The sequence below is a fragment of the Scyliorhinus torazame genome, chromosome 7 (assembly GCF_047496885.1).
Source record: "Scyliorhinus torazame isolate Kashiwa2021f chromosome 7, sScyTor2.1, whole genome shotgun sequence".
Classification (NCBI taxonomy): Eukaryota; Metazoa; Chordata; class Chondrichthyes; order Carcharhiniformes; family Scyliorhinidae; genus Scyliorhinus; species Scyliorhinus torazame.
Window position 1 is genome coordinate 134,370,350 of NC_092713.1, and position 22,697 is coordinate 134,393,046.

At 51.3% G+C, this 22,697-nt stretch overlaps 1 protein-coding gene across 1 annotated transcript in view; it reads left to right on the top strand.

Moving 5' to 3' along the window:
• Window positions 1-12,008: 12,008 nt before the first annotated feature.
• The window catches only part of ddr2a (discoidin domain receptor tyrosine kinase 2a), a 268,687-nt gene continuing 257,998 nt past the window's right edge, over window positions 12,009-22,697 (top strand). The window contains exon 1 of the mRNA XM_072511516.1: window positions 12,009-12,175. The gene's annotated coding sequence lies outside the window, so the exon portion shown is untranslated. The remainder of the gene's footprint in view (window positions 12,176-22,697) is intronic.

Below are 22,697 nucleotides of genomic sequence, written 5' to 3' on the forward strand. Positions count from 1 at the left end.
CAATATTACAATAATCATGGGGGACTTCAATATGCAGGTGGACTGGGAAAATTAGGTTGGTAGTGGATACCAATAAAAGGAATTTGTGGACTGTCTAAGAGATGTTTTTTTGGAGCAGCTTGTGACATAGCCTACTAGGGAAGAGGCAATTCTGGATTTGGTGATGTGTAATGAGGCAGACTTGATTAGGGAACTTAAGGTAAAGGAACCCTTAGGGAGCAGTGATCATAATATGATAGAATTTACCCTGCAGTTTGAGAGGGAGAAGCTGGAATCAGATATAACGGTATTACAATTAAATAGGGGTAACTACAAAGACATGAGGGAGGAGCTTGTCCAGAGTTGATTGGAAAAGGAGCCTAGCAGGTAAGACAGTAGAACAGAAATGGCAGGAGATTTTTGGGGTTATCGGGAGTCACAGCAGAAATTCATCCCAAGGAGGAAGAAACATGCTAAGGACAGGACAAGGCATCAATGGTTGACGAGGGAAGTCAAGGTCAGCATAAAAGCAAAAGAAAAAGCATACAAAGTGGCGCGAATTAGTGGGAAGCCAAAGGATTGGGAAGCCTTTAAAAGCAAACAGAGGAGACAACTAAAAAAGCAATAAGGGGGGGGAGAAGATAAAATATGAGTGTAAGCTAGCTAGTAATATAAAGGAAGATAGGAAGAGTTTTTTCAATATATAAAAGGTAAGAGAGAGGCAAAAATAGACTGGAAAATGTGGCTGGAGAAGTAATAATAGGGAACAAATAAATGGCAGAGGAACTGAATAGTTACTTTGCATCAGTGTTCATGGTGGAAGACACCAGTGGGATGCCCGAGCTCCAGGAGAATCAGTGGGCAGACGTGAGTGCAGTGACATCACTAAGGATGAGGTTCTGCGGAAACTTAAAGTTTTGAAGGTGGATAAATCACCTGGACCGGATGGACTACACCCCAGGATTCTAAAAGAGATAACTGAGGAAATTGTAGAGGCTAAGGTGGTGATCTTTCAGGAATCACTGGAGACAGGAAGGGTCCCAGAGGACTAGAAAGTGGCTAATGTAACACTGCTGTTTAAGAAGGGAGGGAGGCAGAAGACGGGAAATTATAGTCATTGGTAAGATTTTAGAGTCTATTATTAAAGATGAAATCGCGGAGTACTTGGAAGAGCATGATAAAATAGGACTGAGTCAGCACGACTTTGTCAAGGAGGTCATGTCTGACAAATCTGTTAGAGTACTTTGAGGAAATAACAAGGAAGTTAGACAAAGGAGAAACAGTGGACATGATTTATGTAGATTTCCAGAAGGCCTTTGACAAGGTGCAGCATAGGAGATTGTTAAAAAAATTAAGAGCCCATGATGTTTAGGGTACGAGCCTGGCATGGATAGAGGATTGGCTGACTGGCAAAAGGCAGAGAGTGGGGATAAAGGGGTATTTTGGGGGATAGCAGCTGGTGACTAGTGGTGTGCATCAGGGGTCGGTGCTGGGACCACAGCTTTTCACAATATATATTAATGATCTAGAAGAAGGAACTTAAGGCACTGTTGCTATGTTTGCAGATGATACAAAGATCTGTAGAGGGACAGGTAGTATTGAAGTATGCGGGCTGCAGAAGGACTTGGACAGGCTAGGAAAGTGGGCAAAGAAGTGGCAGATGGAATACAATTTGGAAAAGTGTGAGGTTATGCACTTTGGAAGGAGGAATTTAGGCATAGACTATTTTGTAAATGGGGAAATGCTTAGGAAATCAGAAACACAAAGGGATCGGGAGTCCTTGTTCACGATCCTCTTAAGGTTAACATGCTGGGGTTGCCCCCAGCACGGGGCCACACTCTCCAGGGATTGGCATGGTCGATCTGTGGGCATTGAGACGCCATCTCCCCAACCCACCACCCTCCAAGCCTCTCCCAGACCATGGGCAGCCATTCCACCTGCTCCGTAACCCGACCCACTGATGGCGGACCCACCCCAACCGAGGCTGGCCCCCTGGTGGGTCCCCCACCACTCTCCGAGCACCGGGACAGCAACCACAGTCCCCCGAACTCTTTGCCCGGGAACGAAGATGGCTCATTGCCTCCTCCCTTCAGCAGCCATTCTGCCAAATTCACATTTAAAAAAAGGAGTACTAATCAGCGCACACGTGACCACTTGCCGGGAGGGCCGCTAGATCACGGGGGGCCGTTAGATAGGGGGTCACTACCGTTAATTGTATGGAGATTGAACTTAAGTGTTGATTATTGGTTTCTTGCCACGTTACGGCAGGATGCTGATCTCGCCAACGGAAACGGGCCAATTAGATCTCAAACAGATCGGCGCCCAGCGTGGTTCTCAAGCTGGGCCTCTCCCACGATTTAATAGCCTTGTCGCGCTCTTGCTTGAGTGCAACATGGCCATTAAATTGCACCCAATATTATCTTTAAAGAATCCCATCCAAACCGATGGCATCTGCGCTACACTCTAACACATACCTAGCACTGGATCATTGGAGAACTGAGGAATTGTGGGTGACCAAAAGGACACTAGTTTCAAATGAAATTTGTCTGATTATTGAAGCTTTTATACATGCTGTGGGAGAGAGGGCCTTAAAAGCTACTGGACAACCAAGCAGGGAATTGTGCACGGAACTGAAGCAAGCAGAGAGATGTTAAATCCTGTTATCCATGATTCTCTGGGCTCCATTTGCCTTGTTCCTATTAACAAATGCCCTTTTTGCCAGAAAGGACTTTCCACGTTCCACAAATTGCAAAGCAGTCAACTGCTTTTAGATTTTGGGATTGCAAACAAGCGATGATTGGAGGTGGACAAAGATAAAGGTAAACTTATAATTTAAAGTGCACTTTTGGTATTAAATTGGCAGAAAGATGACAAGATGAAGATAAGCTTCTTCCGTTTCTTTTCAAAGAAAATTGTGAAATCACTGAAGTGCAATGAAATTCCAAGTTCCAGTGGAAATCAAACCCAGGGGGTCATAATTTATTTTCAATTACAGCATTTCTTGTCAAATCAAGCCTTATTGTCAAGGGAAGTAATTCTAAGTTACTATATTTGAGAAGCTGAGCATTTATTTTCCTGGCCTTTCATAGCACAGCTTGAGGCCTATAATTCATATTCTAAAAATTGTCCTTTTTAATCATAACTCCTAGGATTGTATTTCTGCAATAGCAAATGCAAACAATAACCACAAAGCAATGAAATGATACATTACAATGACTTTTTGACACACTTGTGGTGTTTCTTTATAATTTTACTGAGAATAATTTACTTGCAATTTTCTTAATTTCAGTCGTGAAAATTAGGCTATTGGATAAGATAGGCATCATAAGCTATCTGCAAACCCATAGCCAATACTGACACCTCACTTTAATCCCAGCAATCCGTAAGGAAGATCATCCTCAACACGAGTGATTGCCGATGATAAGGAGTGTATAAATAATATTGTGGAATCATAAGCACAGAAAGAGGCCATTCAGCCCATTTTGCCTGTGCCAGCTCTTTGAAAGAGCTGTCCAATTAGTCCCATGTCCCTGTCCTTTTCCCACAGCCCTGCTAAATTCCCTTTTCAATTACATATCCAATGACCTTTTGATAGTTGTTCATAAACTTGTTTCCCCCAATTTTGGCAATGTACTCAAGATCTGTTGAAAATGCTACTGAAGTTGTCCTTGATTTCTGCAATGCAAAAAATCTTCAAAGATGTTACCAAAATAACAACTGTAGTCTTAGAAATCACACCTCTCAGTTGCTACATATTATTGTTGGTTGACCTCAGAGTTTGCATTTAATATGTTGTGATGTGGCGGCACAGTGGGTAGTACTACTGCCTCACAGTGCCAGGGACCTGGGTTCAATTCCAGGCCTTGGGTACCTGTCTGTTTGGAGTCTGCACGTTCTCCCCGTGTCTGTGTGGGTTTCCTCCGTGTGCTCCAGTTTCCTCCCGCAATCCAAAGGTATGCAGGTTAGATGGATTGGCCAAGATAAATTATCCCTTTGTGTCCAGGGATGTGCACGTTATGGTATAGGGTGGACGGGGCAGTGGCCATGAATAGTGTCCTCTTTCAGAGGGTCAGTGCAGACTCTATGGGCCGAATGGCCTCCTTCTGCACTGTAGGGGTTCTATGAAATCTCAATCTTCTGTTGAGTTCTGAGCTGCGCAATTCTTAAACAACAAATGATCTTCTCCTCAACCTTTGGGAGGAAGGTAGAATGGCCGGGATTCCCTAAAAACGCGGCTAAGTGTTGATGCCGGCGTAAACACCAGAGTGTTTCACGCCAGCGTCAACGGGTCTCTTGGCCCAGTGATTCTGTAGCCCACAGGGGTCCAGCACGGCTCCGGAGTGCTTCGCGCTGCTTCAGCTGCCGTACGCGGTCCTGCGCTGCTCACTGCGGGTCCGCACATGCGCGCGGTGGCCGGCTGCGGGTCCACACATGCGCGCAGCGGCCGCTTCCGCACCGGCATCGCGCAACATGGCAGAGCCACACAGCGGGCCAGCATGGAAGAAGGTAGGCCCCCCACCAGATGACACGCCCACGCTGATCGGTGGCCCCCGATCGTGGGCTTGGCCATCGTGGAGGCCCCCCCAACCGCCCTCCCCGAGACTGATCTTCCCACCCCCACCAGGACGGCCACTGCAGCTGCGATGCAGTGTTCCCACCAGGTGGAACCATACATGAACCACGCCAGCAGGAACTCGGCCAGTCGACCGCGGAGAATCGCCGTGGGGGCCTCTTTCAACGGCCCCCAACCGACGCCGCATCGACTGCGTGCGCGCAACTGCCACCGATTCTCCTGTCCCTCCCGCCCCCACCCCTCCCCGCTTTTGGGAATTGACCGGTATAACACGTTGACTAACATTATCGATTTATCCTTGGGTGAAAGTATTTGAGCTGGTTCCTGGAAGTGAAGCAACAAGTGATCCAGGCGATGAGGTGCAGGAGATTGGAACAAAGGAGCACAGGATGGATGGGCTGCAGTTGACATCATCTTATTCATTATCGCCATCATCATCTTCTTTGCTCCCGTATTGATGCAATGGATTTCCAGGCTGACCTCTGCCGCTTTGGGAATAAGCAAATAGAGAACGTCCTTTTTCCATAGTGATGTCAACAATGAAGGTGACAGTGAGGGTTTTCAGCCACTAAGTTGGATCCAACAAGATTCTGGTGAAGCTGCCTTCACCTACAGTAGGGCTGGCTGCCTTCCCATTGCTGGTGCCACCTGGGTGCCAACCTGGCACTGCCAAGGTTCCCAGGTGGCAGTGGCACTGCCAGGTTGGCACTGCCAAGGTTCCCAGGTGGCAGTGGCACTGCCAGGTTGGCACTGCCAAGGTGCCAAGCTGGCATTTTCTGTGCACGCGCGATTGGGCCGAGGGTGGGCGGGAGGCAGGGGAACCTCCCATGTACCTTCCATGTTGCGTTCAGGCTGGGCGGGGAGGGGGGGGGGGAGTTTGGGGATTTCTTTCAGGGCCTCGGCGATCGGCCTGCGGAGCTCCCCGTTGTAAAAAAACGGGGCTATGTGCAACCTCGGCTATTTAGGCCCCTTATTCAAAGCGAGTCGCGTTGAATAGCCATGTGTTTCTCGACACTGTGAGTGCCGGAAAATATGCGTTAAATGCGCTCGCTCGATTAACTTTCTACAGATTTGAGCCAGGGAGGTGGGATGGAAATTTTCGGAAATGGAAGGAGAAGGGGATTAAGACACTAAAAGATTTGTTTCTTAGGGGTGGGTTTGCAGGATTGAAGGAGCTGGAAGCGAAGTATGGGCTGGAGCAGGGGGAAATATTTAGATACATGCAGGTTCGAGATTTTGCCAGAAAGGAGATACATGGCTTCCCGGTGGAGCCGGCCTCCACATTGCTGGAGGAGGTGCTGACCAGGGAGACTGGAGAAGGGGGTAGTGTCAGCGGTCTACGGAGCTATTTTGGAGGTGGAGAAGGCACCTCTGGAAGGGATCAAAGCAAAGTGGGAGGAAGAGTTGGGAGAGGATATGGAGGAGGGCTTCTGGTGTGAGGTGCTCCGGAGAGTGAATGCCTCCACCTCGTGCGTGAGGTTGGGGCTGATACAGCTGAAGGTGGTATACAGTGCATACCTCACGAGGACAAGGATGAGCCGAGTCTTTGAAGGAGTAGAAGATGTGTGTGAACATTGCGGGGGGGGGGGCCGCTAACCACGTTCATATGTTTTGGGCCTGTCCAAAGCTAGAGGATTACAGGAAGGAGGTTTTTAAGGATTATTTCTAAAGTGGTACACGTGAAACTGGACCCGGGCCCCCGGGAGGCCATATTTGGGGTGTCGGACCAGCCAGGGTTGGAAACGGGTGCGGAGGCAGATGTTGTAGCCTTCGCCTCGTTGATCGCCCGAAGGCGGATCCTGATAGGTTGGAGGGCAACCTCCCCACCCTGTGCCCTGGCATGGCAGGGGAACTGTTGGAATTCTTGATTCTTGAAAAGGTGAAGTTTGAACTGAGGGGAAGGATGGAGGGGATCTACAATTCATGGGTTTTATTCATTATGCACTTTCAAGAACTGGATAACATCGAACATTAGTTGGGGGGAGTGGGTGGGAGGGTTCGAGGGGAGGGGGACGGTGGGTGTTAATGGTGGCTATGGGGGATTCCTGATTCCTTTTTGTCAGTTGTTTATGTGAACATGTGGGCTAATTTTTTGGGTTTGGTGGGAGGATGGGATCGGTGTTATCGATATGGGGATTGACGTATTTGTTACTGATTATTGTTTATTACTGATTATTGTTTATTGTTGGTGGATGTAAATTTGGGGGGAAATGCGAAAAAGGGGAAGAATAAAGAAAGATTTTTTTTAAAAATGCGCTCGCTCGGAGATTTTGTTCCCTTTTGGGAAGATTGCGTCCAAACTTGTATAACTAAATGCCCTTTAAGAGCTCTGGATGCAAATCATTTTTATTGATGAAATGGTGACACAATTAGCCACATCGGAATTCTTGGCTGGTGTTTAAACTGAGTGTTCAAACATTTTTGATTAACAAGTAGTAATAACAACAATATCTTGCATTTATATTGTCCCGAGCAAAACATTCCAGAAGCATTATCAAACAAGATTTAACAGTGAGCCACGTGGAAGATATTAGGGGCACATGACCTCAATCTTCATTACAGAGGTTGGGTTTTAAGGAACGTCTTAAAGGATGAGAGAGAGGCAAAGAGACATTAAGGTTTAGGGAGGGAATTCCATCTTGGCAGCTGAAGACACGGCCGTCAATGTTGGAACGATTAAAATCGGGGATGCTCAAGGCGCCAGAGTTTTCTGAAGAGCCAATTCCACAATGAGGCTAAGAAGCCTATAATTCAAGGAAAATTACACAGATACATTTGTCTAAACAAAAGATCGCTATATGGTAAATGCCCATAGTGTTTAGAATTAAGCTTAAATGCTCCCGCTGCAAATATCGCTGCCAAAAAAATCAATCTGCCCTTGTGGCAGTCAGTTGTAATCAACACATCATCTCAGTTAACTTTCAAAATTCATTCTGAGCGGGTGGAGAAAGATTAGCAAAGCATATTGACAAATTGAATTCTGCTGTTTTTATCTTCAAAGGTACGCTTCAAAGAGGACTGGGTGGTACTGTTAGCGTATTATGCTTTGATCTCTGGTATTTGGGTATGGATCAATCTGATCGGGTAAAGCCTTAGTTGTCCGCTGGCCACAAAGTCTCTGTGTGCGAGTACTCTAGACAGTCCCAGCATAGTTCTGAGTCCCCAGAGCAGGAACTGCCCATAATTGGGCCCTAATTGCCAGTCTCATTCAGAGAAGCCACTAAGCTTTCTTGGTGTGGGAACTCAAAATGCTGCATTGACACAACAGGGAAAAGGGATCACTTCCTGATGTTGGAAGTTAAAACAGACAGTAGAAAATTGGCAATTCAAACATTATTTCTTCATGGGCCAATCATCATGAAGGCCTGTGGGCCACGTACCCACCACCGTTCCTGCTTAAGACAGGAAGGGAGACAAGCTGAAAATCATCCATTTCACAGATTTAAGATGTTTTAACACTCTTCCCCCCCCCACCACATCAATCTCAGATCCAAACATACTGGGCGCGATTCTCCACTCCCACGCCGGTTGGGAGAATCACCAGGGCCGCCAAAATTTCCCGGGACTCCGGTCCGACACCCTCCCATGATTCTCCCAAGTGGCGGGAACGGCCCGGTCGAGTTTCGCGGGCCGCAGGCCGGAGAATCGCCGGAGACACCGAAAATGACGATTCTCCGGCACCCCCGCTATTCTGAGGCCCGGATGGGCCGAGCGGCCAGGCCAAAACGGCGGGTTCCCCCTGGTGCCATCCACACCTGGTCGCTGCAGTCGTGAGCGGTGCGTGAACGCTGGGGGGGGCGAGGGGGCATCCTGCACCGGGGGGTACCTCAGATGTGGGGTGGCCCGCGATTGGTGCCCACCGATCGTCGGGCCGTCCTCTCTGAAGGAGGACCTACTTCCTTCCGCGGCCCCGCAAGATCCGTCCGCCATCTTCTTGCGGGGCGGACTTAGAGAGGACGGCAACCACGCATGTGCAGGTTGGCGCCGGCCAACCCGCGCACGCACGGATGACGCCTATTATGTGGCGCCGGCCGCGTCATCTATGCGGCGCCGCTTTTACGCGGGCGACAAGGCCTGGCGCGTGTAGATGACGCGGCCTCGATCCTGGCCCATTGTCAGGGCCTGAATCGGTTGGGACCGGGGCCGTTTCGCGCCGTCGTGAACCTCGACGCCGTTCACGACGGCGCGGCCACTTCGGCGTGGGGGTGGAGAATCGCAACCACTATTTCAAAGAAGAGCATTGTAGATCTTCCAGGTGTCCTGGCTAATATCCATTCCTCTACCGACATGGAAAAATAGATGATCGATTAATAATCTTTAATAATAATCTATATTGTCACAAGTGGGCTTATATTAACACTGCAATGAAGTTACTGTGAAAATCCCCTCGTCGCCACATTCCAGCGCCTGTTCGGGTACACAGAGAGAGAATTCAGAATGTCCAATTCACCTAAAAGCACGTCTTTTGGGACTTGTAGGAGAAAAGCGGAGCACCCGGAGGAAACCCACGCAGACACAGGGAGAATGTGCAGACTCTGCACAGACAGTGACCAAAGCCGGGTCACTGATTATGAACCTGGTTATGAACTCCTTGCTGTTAGTGGGATCTTGTTGTGTTCACACTGACCTCCATGTTTCCTACATCATGACAGTGACTATACTTCAAAAGCACTGCAATGACTGTTAAGCAGTTGAGAATGGCCTGATCGGGGTCATCATGAAAAATGCTATATAAATGCACGTCTTCCTTTTTTTTGAAAGCAGCAGTTTTCTCCCTCTCCTAATTCAGGATGGTACATTTCAGGATTCTGTCCTTCTACAAACATCCTTCATATCCCCCACTCTTCTCCAACACACACAGTTTATATTGGCATTCTTCACCCATCCTTTATTGATTTGCTTCTCCTCTAGCCTCATGCCCTTTATTGTTTCTTTTCCACTTTTTTGCAGCCTTGCGCCCACCCCACCCATCTAATCCATCCTGGCACTCTTGGCTCTACCTCCCACCCTCCACTTTTCCATTTTCACACTGGCACTTTGATGTCCTTCGTACAGCTCGACTGGTGCAGCTCTGAATATAAAATTGGGCTGATTGATATCAACAGTGAAGACCAAGCTTTCCAACATCGCTTAAAAACTGTATAAATTATAGAGTACTGGCTCTGTAAATACTATATCAACTAGCTGGTCTCAACCCAAGCATGTACCCGTAGTGTAAATGCATGAGGATCAAGTTTAACCTGGAGTGGGAATCAGGCAGACCGGGGGCTGAGGTGAGTGCCAAGCTCACATGACCTCAGCAATACCTACTCAATTTTATTTTCCATGTCTTAGCTTGTGTATTTGCTCAGTTGCCTGTTTCCAGTGAGTGGAAGCATAATTGAAGGTGAAAGGAGGTCCCTGGCCAGCACAAAAGGAACATTAGCCAGCACTAGGTAAGGTGTAGGGAGGGCAGTTTTGGCATAGTCTTGCATTTGGGAAGATGAGTATTTCTAGGGAAAAAGAGGCCTGAACTTCCCTTGTAGGGCCTCTTAACTCTTGGTTTTACAAGGAAAGTTTTTTAATAAACAAACTTGTGTGATTGGGCTTCTTTTGGTGTCTGACTGTCTCCCTGCTGTCTTCATCTGTTGGGAAAGCTTTGCAGCTCAGGCCATCAGTTAAATTTGGGAACCCTGACCTGTATATTTAAATAATAGGCCTGTGGTAGTCACCACTGTTGTATCATATTGTATATACTGCATTGCCTCAAGCAGGACGACCAGCTACAACCCCCAGGGAAACGGGCAGGTGGAGTGGGAGAATGGGACGGTCTGGAAGGCCGTCCAGCTGGCCCTACGGTCCAGAAATCTCCCGGCCACCCGCTGGCAGGAGGTCCTCCCTGACGCCCTTCACTCCATTCGGTCGCTCCTGTGCACGGCGACTAACGAAACCCCCCATGAACGTCTCTTTGCCTTCCCCAGGAAGTCTACCTCCGGGGTTTCGCTCCCAACGTGGCTGGCAGCTCCAGGACCCATTCTCCTCCGCAAGCACGTGCGGCTCCACAAGGCGGACCCGTTGGTTGAGATGATACAGCTACTCCACGCGAACCCGCAGTACGCGTACGTAGCGTACCCCGACAGCCGCCAAGACACAGTCTCCCTCAGGAACCTGGCACCAGCTGGATCCCCACACCCCCCCACCCTCTGCCCCGGCGCCACCCTCTCTTCCCCCAGCGCACCCCACCACAGCCACCGTTCCAGGACAATCCGCCCTCCTCTTGGTCCCACCCGGGGATGAAGAGGATGTCGACACGCTCCCGGAGTCACTGACGACCGAGCCGATGCCTGACTCGCCACCAGCACTGTGGCGCTCTCAACGACGGATCAAGGGGCCTGACCGTCTAAATTTGTAACCTTCTCTGAAATTTTAATGACAACCTGTATGTAAATAGTTTTCCACCACCCCCGCTGGACTCATTTTTAACAGGGGGTGAATGTGGTCGTCACCATTGTTGTATTATATTGTATATATTGAACTGCATACAAGGGCATTACGGTAAGGCCCCTGTACTACAGGTACGGGAGTAGATCCCTGCCTGCTGGCTCCACCCAGTAGACGGAGTATAAATGTGTGGGCTCTCCGAGCTGCAGCTATTTCGGCAACAGCTGTAGGAGGCCACACATCTCTGTGTAATAAAGCCTCGATTACTCTCTACTCTCGTCTCGTCGTAATTGATTTGCATCAAGCCCCCACTGGCTTCAGCCAGACACCCTTGCTTTTGCTCAGATAAAAACATAAAACAAAGCAACAGATTAAGATGTGGGTGGTTAAAATCATCTCCTGAATGATTTTAACTACCTGCCCACTACTCAGTTCCTGTTCTCTCAGAAGATTCAATGTAAAATCTCTCAGTTCTGTTAAATCATTAAGTAAAATAACTTTCGATCCTTCAATATTACGACAATCTGCGCAACAGACTGAGACAAAAATCATTGACAGATTTAGTTTGAATAATATGCATGGCAGTTGGACAAAAAGTGTTTTGTTTCCAAAATGCAAGTGCATTCGATCTCATGAGTGCTTAAGTCCAGTCCAGCTAATTTAAAGCACATTGTACTTGCTTTTAGCAGATGTATTCTGGGAGAGGGGGAAGGTCAGAAATTTGCTGTTTAATTCAAATGTCCACACGCTTGAAATTTGGGGTGATAATGCTGACATTGCAGTTTGATTTCCTTCCCATTTTGCTGTTGGGGTTTTTTTTGGTTTGGAGTGTTCTAATCGTATAACAGAAAGAAGTCCTCTTGCATGACCTGGGGACTGACAGCACTTTTCATACAGAGCTTGCTGTCAGTAATAGGCAGGCAGCGTCCCTCAGGCCAGTAAAAACGGGTCTAAACTGCCGTGATTGGTTATAATCAGCACCTTTAATTGAAACAGCCTGTGTTACTGGTGGAATTCTGGGATCCCTGGCTGGCTCCCAAGAATGCCCAGAATGTTAGCTTTTTTTTGCTGCAGGCATCTTACATCAGCTTAGTTTATGACAGAAAAAGTACGGATTCTAAGAAACTTGGTATACATACACACAGGCAAGAAAGCAAAATATTCTAGATGTTCATGTCGAGAAAAGTGATCTTCATCATCAAGGTACGTTTTCTTTGCAAATCCTTTGTGGCAGCTCTGAGCTGGACCTCCAGTGTTTTTGTTTAAATTGGGAAAATCTTACTACTTTTTTGAAGAGAGAGATGAATTATGGCTCGTTAAAATCTAACGAAAATGAAAAGCGGGCACATAGTTTGTATCTCTCATTTCAAGGAGTCATTAGTATTGAAAACTGATGCAATGTGAAAAAAGAAAAGTTTTGTGGTTCAAATCTAACTTTCTTTTGCTGTCTGCATGGCAGGCATAACCAGATGATCATCGACAGCACCGATAATTTCAGTGCATGCTATGTGTCCAGATGCAGGTTTCATCGGCTCTTAACTTTTAGGATCCATGGAAGTAGAATGTTTCAGGATTAGTATCCATTGACAGACTAGTGTGCATTGCTATGATCGCGCATTAATGTTGTATTATCTATTCACAACCTTTTCGGTCCATATCTACTTATGCTCAGCTGTCTTACTGTGCTTACAAGTATTGTCTGTCTATACAGATTGTACCTTCTCAGTTGTTTTTATAGCTGTTTAATAGTGGTACATGGACTCTTGTTTCTGAATCTGTAAAATCCATTTTATAAGCTTGTTTATTTTACTAGGGGAGATCGTCGTGCCGTGATACTGTCACCGATCTAGTCATGGGTGACACGGTGGCATAGTGGTTAGCACTGGTGCCTCACAGCACCAGGGACCCGGGTTCAATTCCAGCCTTGGGTAACTGTGTGGAGTTTGCACTTTCTCCCCGTGTCTGCATGGGTTTCCTCCGGGTGCACTGGTTACCGCCCACAGTCCAAAGATGTGCAGGTTCGGTGGATTGGCCACGCTAAATTGCCCTTTAGTGTCCAAAGGTTAGGTGGGTGAGTGAGCCTGGGTAGGATGTTCTTTCAGAGCATCAGTATAGACTCGATGGGCTGAATGGCCTCCACCCACACTGTGGGATTCCATGATAAGGGATTCTATGTGTAGTAATCCAGAGGCCCAGGCTAATGCACTGGGGATCAGGGTTCAAATCCCACCACGGCAGCTAGTGTAATTTAAAAAAAAAAATATAGAGTACCCAATTAACTTTTTCCAATTTAAGGGGCAATTGAACATGGCCAATTCACCTACCCTGCACATCTTTTGGGTTGTGGGGGCAAAACCCACGCATACACGGGGAGAATGTGCAACCCAGAGCCGGGATCAAACCTGGGACCTCGGCTCCATGAGGCAGCAGCACGAACTACTGCACCACCCCGCTGCTCCGCAGCTAGTGTAATTTAAGTGCAATTAATAAAATCTGGAATTGTAAAAGTAGTTTTGGTCATAGTGACCAGTAATAGTATTATCGAACGATTTTTTAAAAAACTATCTAGTTCACGAATGCCCTTGTTTAGGGTGTTGGTGAGGCCGCACCTGGAGTATTGTGTGTGGTTTTGTTGTGCTTATCTGAGGAAGAATGCTCTTGCTATGGAAAGAAGGCCGCAAAATTTACCAGGTAATTCCAGGGATGGCGGGACTGTCATATGAGGAGAGACTAAATCGGTTAGTATTATGTCCATTGAAGTTTAGAAGAGTGAGAGTGGATCTCATAAAACTTATAAAATTCTAACAGGATTAGACAGGGTAGATTCAGAAAGAATGTTCCCGATGGTGGGGTAGTCCAGAATTAGGGCTCATAGTTTGAAGATAAGGGGTAAACCTTTTAGGACTGAGGTGAGGAGAAGTTTCTTCATCCAGAGAGTGGTGAATCTGTGGAATTCATGAGTAGTTGAGACCAAAACTTTGTGTAATTTCAAGAAGCAATTAGATATAGCTTGTGGGGCTAAATGGATCAAGGAGTATGGTGGGAAGGCAGGATTAGAATATTGAACTTGATGATCAGCTATGATCATAATGAAGGGGCGCCACTGTGGCACAGTGGTTAGCACCGCTGCCTCATTCCTCCAGGGACCTGTGTTCAATTCCGGCCCCGGGCGACAGTCTGTGCTGAGTTTCCACTTTCTCCCCGTGTCTGCATTGGTTTCCTTCAGGTGTTCCGATTTCCTCCCACAGTCCAAAGATGTGCAGGTTAGTTGGATTGGCTATGCTAAATTTCCCCTTAGTGTCCAAAAGGTTAGGTGGAGTTACTGGCCAGAAGATGTGGATAGGGAGGAGGCGTGGGCTTCAGTAGGCTGCTCTTTACAAGGGCCAGTGTAGACTTGATTGGCTGAATGGCCTCCTTCTGCACTGTAAATTCTATGATTCTATAAATGGTGGAGTCGCCTTGATGGGCCAAATGGCCTCCTCCCGCTTCTATTTTCTATGTCTATTTCTATGTATAAGCAGATGATCTGGGGGTAAAAAGAGTAAGCAATTTAAGCTAATTAATATCAGCAGAGAAAATGTATTAGAGAAAATTAAGCGACTAAAAGTTGACATGCCAGGATGTGATGGCCTACATCATAAGGTTCTAAAAGAGGTGTGGCTGTGGAGATGGTGGATGAACAAGTTATGATTTTACAAAATTCCCTAGATTCTAACCTGGTCTTAGCAGTTTGGAAGTTAGCAAATGTAACACTGCTATTCAAGATAGGGGATGAGTCTTGTTGTGGGGGAGAGAAAAAAATTATCTACCGGCCAGTTAGCCTGATCACAATCCTCAGAGTAATGCAGGCATCCTGGCAGCGGGTTTCATGGCAGCATGGGATGGTTTCAATGGGAAATCCCATTGAAAAGCAGCGGGAAGATAGAATTCCACCACCAGCGAACAGCATGCGCCCAAGAAACACATGGCTAGGGGGGCCGGAAGATCCCATTCTCTGTTTAACATTATCAGTGTTTTGAGGATGTAACAAGTAGAGTAAATAAAGGGGAACCAGTAGATGTAGTGTTGTTGATGGACAGGAGGCAGAGATTAGGGATAAATGGGGCACTTCCAAGTTGGCAGGCTCTGAATAGTGAAGTGTTTCAAGGATCTGTACTGGGGTCTCAGATATTTACAATCTATATATTAATGACTTAGACAAAGAGATCAGAAGTAATGTACCCAAGTTGGCTGATGTTAGACTATTAGGTTGCAATGTAAGGCCTTTTTTGCAAAGGGATTAAGAGTACAAGGATGAATAAGTCTTGCTACAATTGTACAGGGCTTTGGCGAGACCAGTGCTGTACTGTGTACAATATTGGTCCCCATATCTAAGGATGATGAGACTCGCAATGGAGGCAGTACAACAAAGGTTCACAAGATTGGTTCCTGTTTTCCAAAGATGAGAGGTTGGGCAAATTGCGTCACTCTCTCTCTCTGGAGTCGAAGAATAAGAGGTGACCTCATTGAAATTTACATTATTCTGAAGGGGCTTTGGCAGGGTAGACACTGAGAGGTTGTTTCCTCTGGCTGGGGAATCTAGTACTCGGGGTTGCAACTCAGGATAATCGACATTATTTACAACTGAAATTAGGAGGACCTTCTTCACTCAAGAGGTTGTGAATCTTTGGAATTCTCTATCCCAGAGGGTTATGGATGCTCCATTGTTGGGTATATATTCAAGACTGAAGTCAATAGATTTTTGATCTCTTAGGCAACCAAGGGGTATGAGAGTAAGTGAGAAAGTGAAGTTGAAGCAAATGCTCAGCCATGATCATAATGGAAGGCAGAGCAGGCTCAAGGATCTGAGTGGTTTACGTCTGCATCTATTTCTTATGTTCTCTTCACAGAGTTGGAAAAATAAATGGCTTTTTGTAAATTTGTTTTGGATTGTTGTTTAGTCTTTTGAAAAAAATGTCCAACACCCGTTGAATAAGGGGTACAAAAGCAAACATACTGCAGATACTCAAAATCTGAAATAAAAACAGAAAATTCTTTCAACCTGCAACACTAACTCTGTTCCCCTCTCCACGGATTCTGCCTGGCCTGCTGAATATTTGCAGGTCATTTATGATAAAGAGTCTTCCTATTTCTTTGTCCATAGCTGCTATGTCCCTCTTGCTAAGAGTCTGGAACAGTTATGGTACAAAAATCTACTCAACCTTCAGATGTATGAACTGTTCTTCCACAATGGGACAAAATTCAATTTTTAATTAATTGATGGATGATATCATAGAATCATAGAATTTACAGTGCGGAAGGAGGCCACTTGGCCCATCGAGCCTGCACCAGCCCTTACAAAGAGCACTCTACACAAGCCCACGTCTCTACCCCATCCCCGTAACCCACTAACCCTATTCAATATGCTGGGCCTTTGAATTATTTTGTATTATAGTAATCCTTCATGATTCATCCAGTATACTCTATCTCTCTTTTACTCCTCACACACACAAGCAAAGATTGCTATCAAGGACAATTTTAACCTAACCTGCTGCTTGAGAGACTGGCAGGATCAGATGCAATGTTGGTTTTACACTCTTTGATTAGTGGAGAGGAATCTTGCTTGGAACGTAAAATTAACGTTCCACCCAATCTCGTGGGTTTTCTGCCCAGTCGGCCAGGTTAAAAGTACCTCACGCCAAGTCAGTAGCAAGAGAGCGAAGTGCATGATGCATGTCTACCTTCATTATTACAATTATGGAATGGAGCACATTATTACCACCGATGACTTCATGCTGTACACGTTGCCTGATGAGACTGAGGCAATCAATGGTTCAAGAAAATGTGATTTGTTTGTGACTGTAACATGGTCTGTTTCGATGCTGACTTTAGACTGGAGGGAATCTAACAGGGATTTCAGAGAGAGCTCAGTTGGTGTGAAAATCCATTAATATGAATGATGTCCGTTGAGTGGGCAGCACTTGGCTGAAAAACATGCAGCTCCACCACATTGAAAATGGCGACTGGCACAAATCTCGGGCGTCATTCTCCGACCCCCCAGAGGGTCGGAGAATGGCCGTTGGCCGCCGTGAATCCCGCCCCCGCCGGTTGCCGAAGTCTCCGAAGGAGAAAAGTCGGCGGGGGCGTTAATGTCGCCGCTGCCGTCGGAGAATGGCATGGGTCTGCGCAAGGCAGCCGATTTTCGGCCTGCCGATATTCTCCCTTCCGGATGGCCGAAGTCCCGTCGACATGATGACCGTTCACGTCGATGTAAATTAAACCTCCTTTTCATCGGCGTGACCCTGTGCTCCAGGTTCACGCCGACCAGCGTGGAGGTGAGTGACGGCCTGGGGGGTTGGCTCTGGACAGGCGATGGCGTGGCCACAGTCTGAATGTGTGGGGAGAGGTGTGTCTCGGGTTGTGTGTGTGTGTGTGCGGCGGGGGGGGGTGGTTAGAGTGGGCTGGGCTCCGGGGGAGTGCTGGAGGGGGGTCCGTGCCGGGGAGGGGGATGGGGAGTCCGTGCCGGTGTGGAGGTTGGGGGGAGGGTCCGTGCCGGGGAGGGGGATGGGGGGGTCCGTGCCGGGGAGGAGGTTGGGGGGGGTCCGTGCGGGGAGGGGGGTGGGGGGTCCGTGCCGGGGAGGAGGTTGGGGGTGGGTTCGTGCCGGGGAGGAGGTTGGGGGGGGGGGTCCGTGCCGAGGAGGGGGATGGGGGGTCCGTGCCGGGGTGGAGGTTGGGGGGGGGTCCATGGCGGGGAGGGGGATGGGGGGGGTCCGTGCCGGGGAGGAGGTTGGGGGGGGTCCGTGCCGGGAGGGGGATGGGGGGTCCGTGCCGGGGAGGAGGTTGGGGGGGGTCCGTGCCGGGGAGGAGGTTGGGGGGGGTCCGTGCCGGGGAGGGGAATGGGGGGTCCGTGCCGGGGAGGAGGTTGGGGGGGGTCCGTACCGGGGAGGAGGTTGGGGAGGGTTCGTGCCGGGGAGGGGGATTGGGGGGGGGTCCGTGCCGGGGAGGGGGATGGGGGGTCCATGCCGGGGAGGGGGATGCGAGGGCAAGTGAATTGGTCCACCTGGCCAGGTGCCAGCCTCCAACAGTTGGACCCATGCGGTCCATGCCACCTGGCTGGGGGGAGGAGGGGATATGGGCAATGATGACATGTCGTCGTTCCCCTCCCCCCCACCAGGCCGTCATGTTTTCCGATCATCCAGCGATGTTGGCCGCCGTGGCGGCAGCGGCTAATGTCTATGTTGCCCTGGATGAGGAGGAGGAGCGTGCCAGAGAGGCGGCCCAGGCTGCCGCAGAGGGACAGGCGGCAGCCGCCCAGGCTGGAGGGACACCTGACCGACAGGACGAGGAGGGGGAGGAGGACGTCGCGGCCCCACGGCAACGGAGGCACCCGAGGGCGCCCCGTGTGTACCGGCCCCGGCAGTCATACCAGGACCTCACGGACCGGGAATGCAGGAGGAGACTCCGGATGAGGCGGGAAACCGTGGCACACATCTGCCACCTGCTGGCACACCTGTCACCGCGTGGCACTGGCGGGGGACACCCTCTCCCCGTGTCCGTCAAGGTTACGGTGGCCCTGAACTTTTATGCAATGGGGTCATTCCAGGCACCGAGTGGGGACCTGTACGGCATATCGCAGACATCGGTGCATCGGTGCATCCGGGCAGTGACAGATGCCCTATATGCCATGGCGCACCGCTACATCCGCTTCCCCGTGGACCGGGCCAGCCAAGATGCCCGGGCCGTGGGCTTCTCTGCCGTGGCCGGGTTCCCCATGGTCCAGGGCGCGATCGATGGGATGCATGTCGCCGTGCGGCCACCTGCAGATAACAGGGCCGTATTCACCAATAGGAAGGGGACCTATTCGATGAACATACAGGTGGTCTGCGACCACCGCATGATGATCCTGCACGTCTGCGCCCGTTACCCAGGCAGTGTACACGACTCATACGTGTTGTCGCGGTCATCAATCCCCGGCATGTACGAGGGACGCCATCCCCGGCTGAAGGGCTGGTTGCTGGGCGACAGGGGCTACCCATTGCGATCGTGGCTGATGACGCCTGTACGGAGGCCACGCAATGAGGCGAAGAACCGCTACAATGATGCCCATGTAGTGACAAGGGGAGTGATAGGGAGGTGCTTTGGTGTGCTGAAGATGCGTTTCAGGTGCCTGGACCTCTCTGGGGGCGCCCTCCAGTATCGGTCAGATAGGGTCGGCCGCATCATTGTGGTGTGCTGCGTCCTGCACAACATAGCCCAGCAGAGGAGGGCGGAGTGGAGGAGCAGCAGGAAGAGGCACAGTCCTCCTCAGATGAGGGGGATGGGGGTAATGGTCAGGGCAGACGGGGTAGACACAGGCGGGTGGCTGTCCACCGTTACCGGCTGGCCCAGTGGGCACGGGACAGACTGATAGCCGCCCGCTTCACTGACTAGATGGGCGTGGGAATCGGGTAGTATGGCCACAGACCGCACACCATGGCAACAGCCGACCACCCACACCCCCCACCCATCCACCCACCCAGCACCCTCACCCCCCTCCCCAACCCCACCCATCCCACCCGCATGCACACCACCCCCCCCCATTGCCCATCCACCTGCGGCACAACGGCCGGGCTCACACAGTTGCGGGTGGACGCGTGTCTATTGCAGGCCATGGAGGATGATGAGAACCCGCCCTGTGGTGAGCTCCTGGATCCACATCGTTGGACTATGTCTGACCCATGGCCACAGTACCACCATCCACCCGGACCATCCCTGCATGCGGCTGTGACACTGCAGCGCACGGTCCCGTCCTCTGCCCGGGGGATGTTGATGGCGGCCCAGGGGGAAGGGGGCAGACTCACCTGGGGCTGAGGTAAGACCACCCCTCACACACACACTTGCGCTCAACGTACATGACACCCCCGCACGCTTTGGACAGAGCACAAAGGCAGCTTCTGTAGGTGTAACATTGACTTTAATAACCAAACGAGTTCATGCACGTGCCCTAGCCCCTAAAACTCATCTGTGCCCTGCACCCGTGCCAACTTACTCAGTGTCTAATTGTTTGGCCTTACGGGCCCTTTGACTACGTCTACGTGGTTCCCCAGACGGTGCAGCAGAACTGGAGGTGGACTCCTGTGATTCCTGCCCTCTGACACTGGATCCCTTTGGCGGCCGTTTCCTGGGGCGTCCTGGCCTAGATGGGCCAGGCTGCGGCCCGAGTGACTGGGATGGCGAGCTGCCAGCCTGTCCTGCCCGTTGCCCACCCGATGCACCTGGGACGGAAAGGGGGGAGTCCAAGGTGTCGCGGTGTACCGGGACCTCCCCTACAGGGGGAGCCGGGACGGACCACACCACCTCCTCCTCCCTCGGGGTGCCCGATGGCCCCCAGGCCTCTACATGGGTGGGGGATGCGAACGGACTGGCCATCCGACGCCCCCCCCGACATCTGGCGCTTCCAGTCCTGGAGGCCCGTGCTGGTATCGACAGGGGTCTGCAGGTTTGCAGCCATGGAGCCCAGGGGGTTGGCAAACCCTGTCTGTGACAGTGCGACGCCAGCTCGCACATGGCCACTGGCGCCGATGCCCTCAGCGATGGCCTGCAGAGACTGTGCCATGGCCTGCTGAGACTGGGCCATGGCCTGCAGAGACTGGGCTATGGTGTTGAGCGCCTCTGCCATCTGGCGCTGGCACTGGCTCATGGCCTCCTGTGAGAGGGCAGCCATGTCCTGGGCCACAGACGCCGCCTGCACGGAAAGCCCCAGGCCTCGCAAACCGTTCCCCATGTCTGACACCGTCGCACCCATTGCCTCCACCGCGGACGCCACCCATGCGGTGTCAGCCTGGGTGGCACGCATGACCGGCACCACTCCCAGCTCCTGGACGCGGGTGGACTCCTCCACCTGCGACTGCAGCCGCCGCAAGCCGCCCGTCACCCTCTTCGCTCGTCTCCGGGTCGGTGGTTGCATCGGATCTATGTGTGGGTGTGGTAACGCCAGGAACCCGGGATCCATCTGGGCGGCAGATGTTCGCTTGGGCTGGGCTGCCCTCTGACCGCCCGGCCCCTCTGCTGCTCCTACCTCCACCTGCTGTACCGGGACGGCTGTGTTGTGCGCACCAGTGAGTGTACCAGACGCCTCATCACTAAAGTGCCCAACCGAGGTGAGTGTTTCTGCGATGGTGGAGGGTGTTGGTGACAGCAGTGGCGTTGTGTCGTGCTCTTTGTCCCACTCTGAGTCCATGGCACTTTGGGGTGGGGGTTCGTCTCCACCCATCCACTCTGAGTCACTGTCCGGTATTTCGTCTTCCTGGGTAGTGCTGTCCCGGGTAGGGGTGTCCTGGGCAGTGCTGTCCCGGGTAGTGGTGTCCTGGGTAGTGGTGTCCTGGGTAGTGGTGTCCTGGCTCGGATGTGACGGGGGCCTGTGGCTGCCCCCCTCGTCACTGGGTGGTCGCTCCCGCACGTGACGGGGGTGTCGTCTCCCTGTTGCTCCAGGTCTCTCCGTTTCCCGTGGTGTGCGAGGGGCATCCTGCGGGCGTCGCATGCTAGAGTGTCCGGGTCTCTCCGTCTCCCGTGGCCTCCGAGGGGCATCCTGCGGGCGTCGCATGCTGGAGGGTTCGTGTCTCTCCGTCTCCCGTGGCCTCCGAGGGGCATCCTGCGGGCGGTCTGCATCTGCGGGGATGGGTGCCTGGACGTTTGGTCCTGCGATACACAATGAAGCATGCATGGTTAGACATCAGGCAGTTATCAGGTGATACGGGGAGGGGGATATAGGGGAGTGGGGATATGGGGACGGGCTGTCGGTGGCTCACTTGCTAGTACGCCCCCGACCTCTGCATCAGCAACCTCCCGGTCGTCAGGTCCGCCAGCCAGTTCCAGGGCCCTTTCCTCGTGTTCGGTCAGTGGCCTCTCATCAGCGGGGCCTCCTCCAGTCCTCACATGCTCCCTATTGTTGTGTGCGCGCTTCTCCTGTGGGGGGGGGGGATGGCAGGGGTAAAAGGCAACACTGTTAGGCAGGTATATGAATGCACGCCATCGGTTGCGCGTGCATTGCAGAGGTTAAGGTTAGGGCTGGATTCACTTGGGGATATGGGGGAGGGGGGATATGGGGGAGGGGGGAATATGGGGGAGGGGGGGTTATGGGGGAGGGGGGATATGGGGGAGTGGGGGATACGGGGAGGGGGGATATGGGGGAGGGGGGATATGGGGGAGGGGGGATATGGGGGGAGGGGGGATATGGGGGAAGGGGGATATGGGGGAGGGGGGATATGGGGAGGGGGATATGGGGGAGGGGAGATATGGGGGATATGGGGGAGGGGAGATATGGGGGATATGGGGGAGGGGGGATATGGGGGGAGGGGGGGATATGGGGGAAGGGGGATATGGGGGAGGGGGGATATGGGGGAGGGGGATATGGGGGAGGGGAGATATGGGGGATATGGGGGAGGGGGGATATGGGGGAGGGGGGGATAGGGGGAGGGGGGATAGGGGGAGGGGATAGGGGGAGGGGGGATATGGGGGAGGGGGGATATGGGGGAGGGGTGATATGGGGGGGGTGGGATATGGGGGAGGGGGGGATAGGGGGAGGGGGGATATGGGGGAGGGGGATATGGGGGAGGGGGGATATGGGGGAGGGTGGGATATGGGGGAGGGTGGGATATGGGGGAGTGGGGGATATGGGGATATGGGGATATGGGGAGGGGGATATGGGGGAGGGGGGATATGGGGAGGGGGGATATGGGGAGGGGGGATATGGGGAAGGAGATATGGG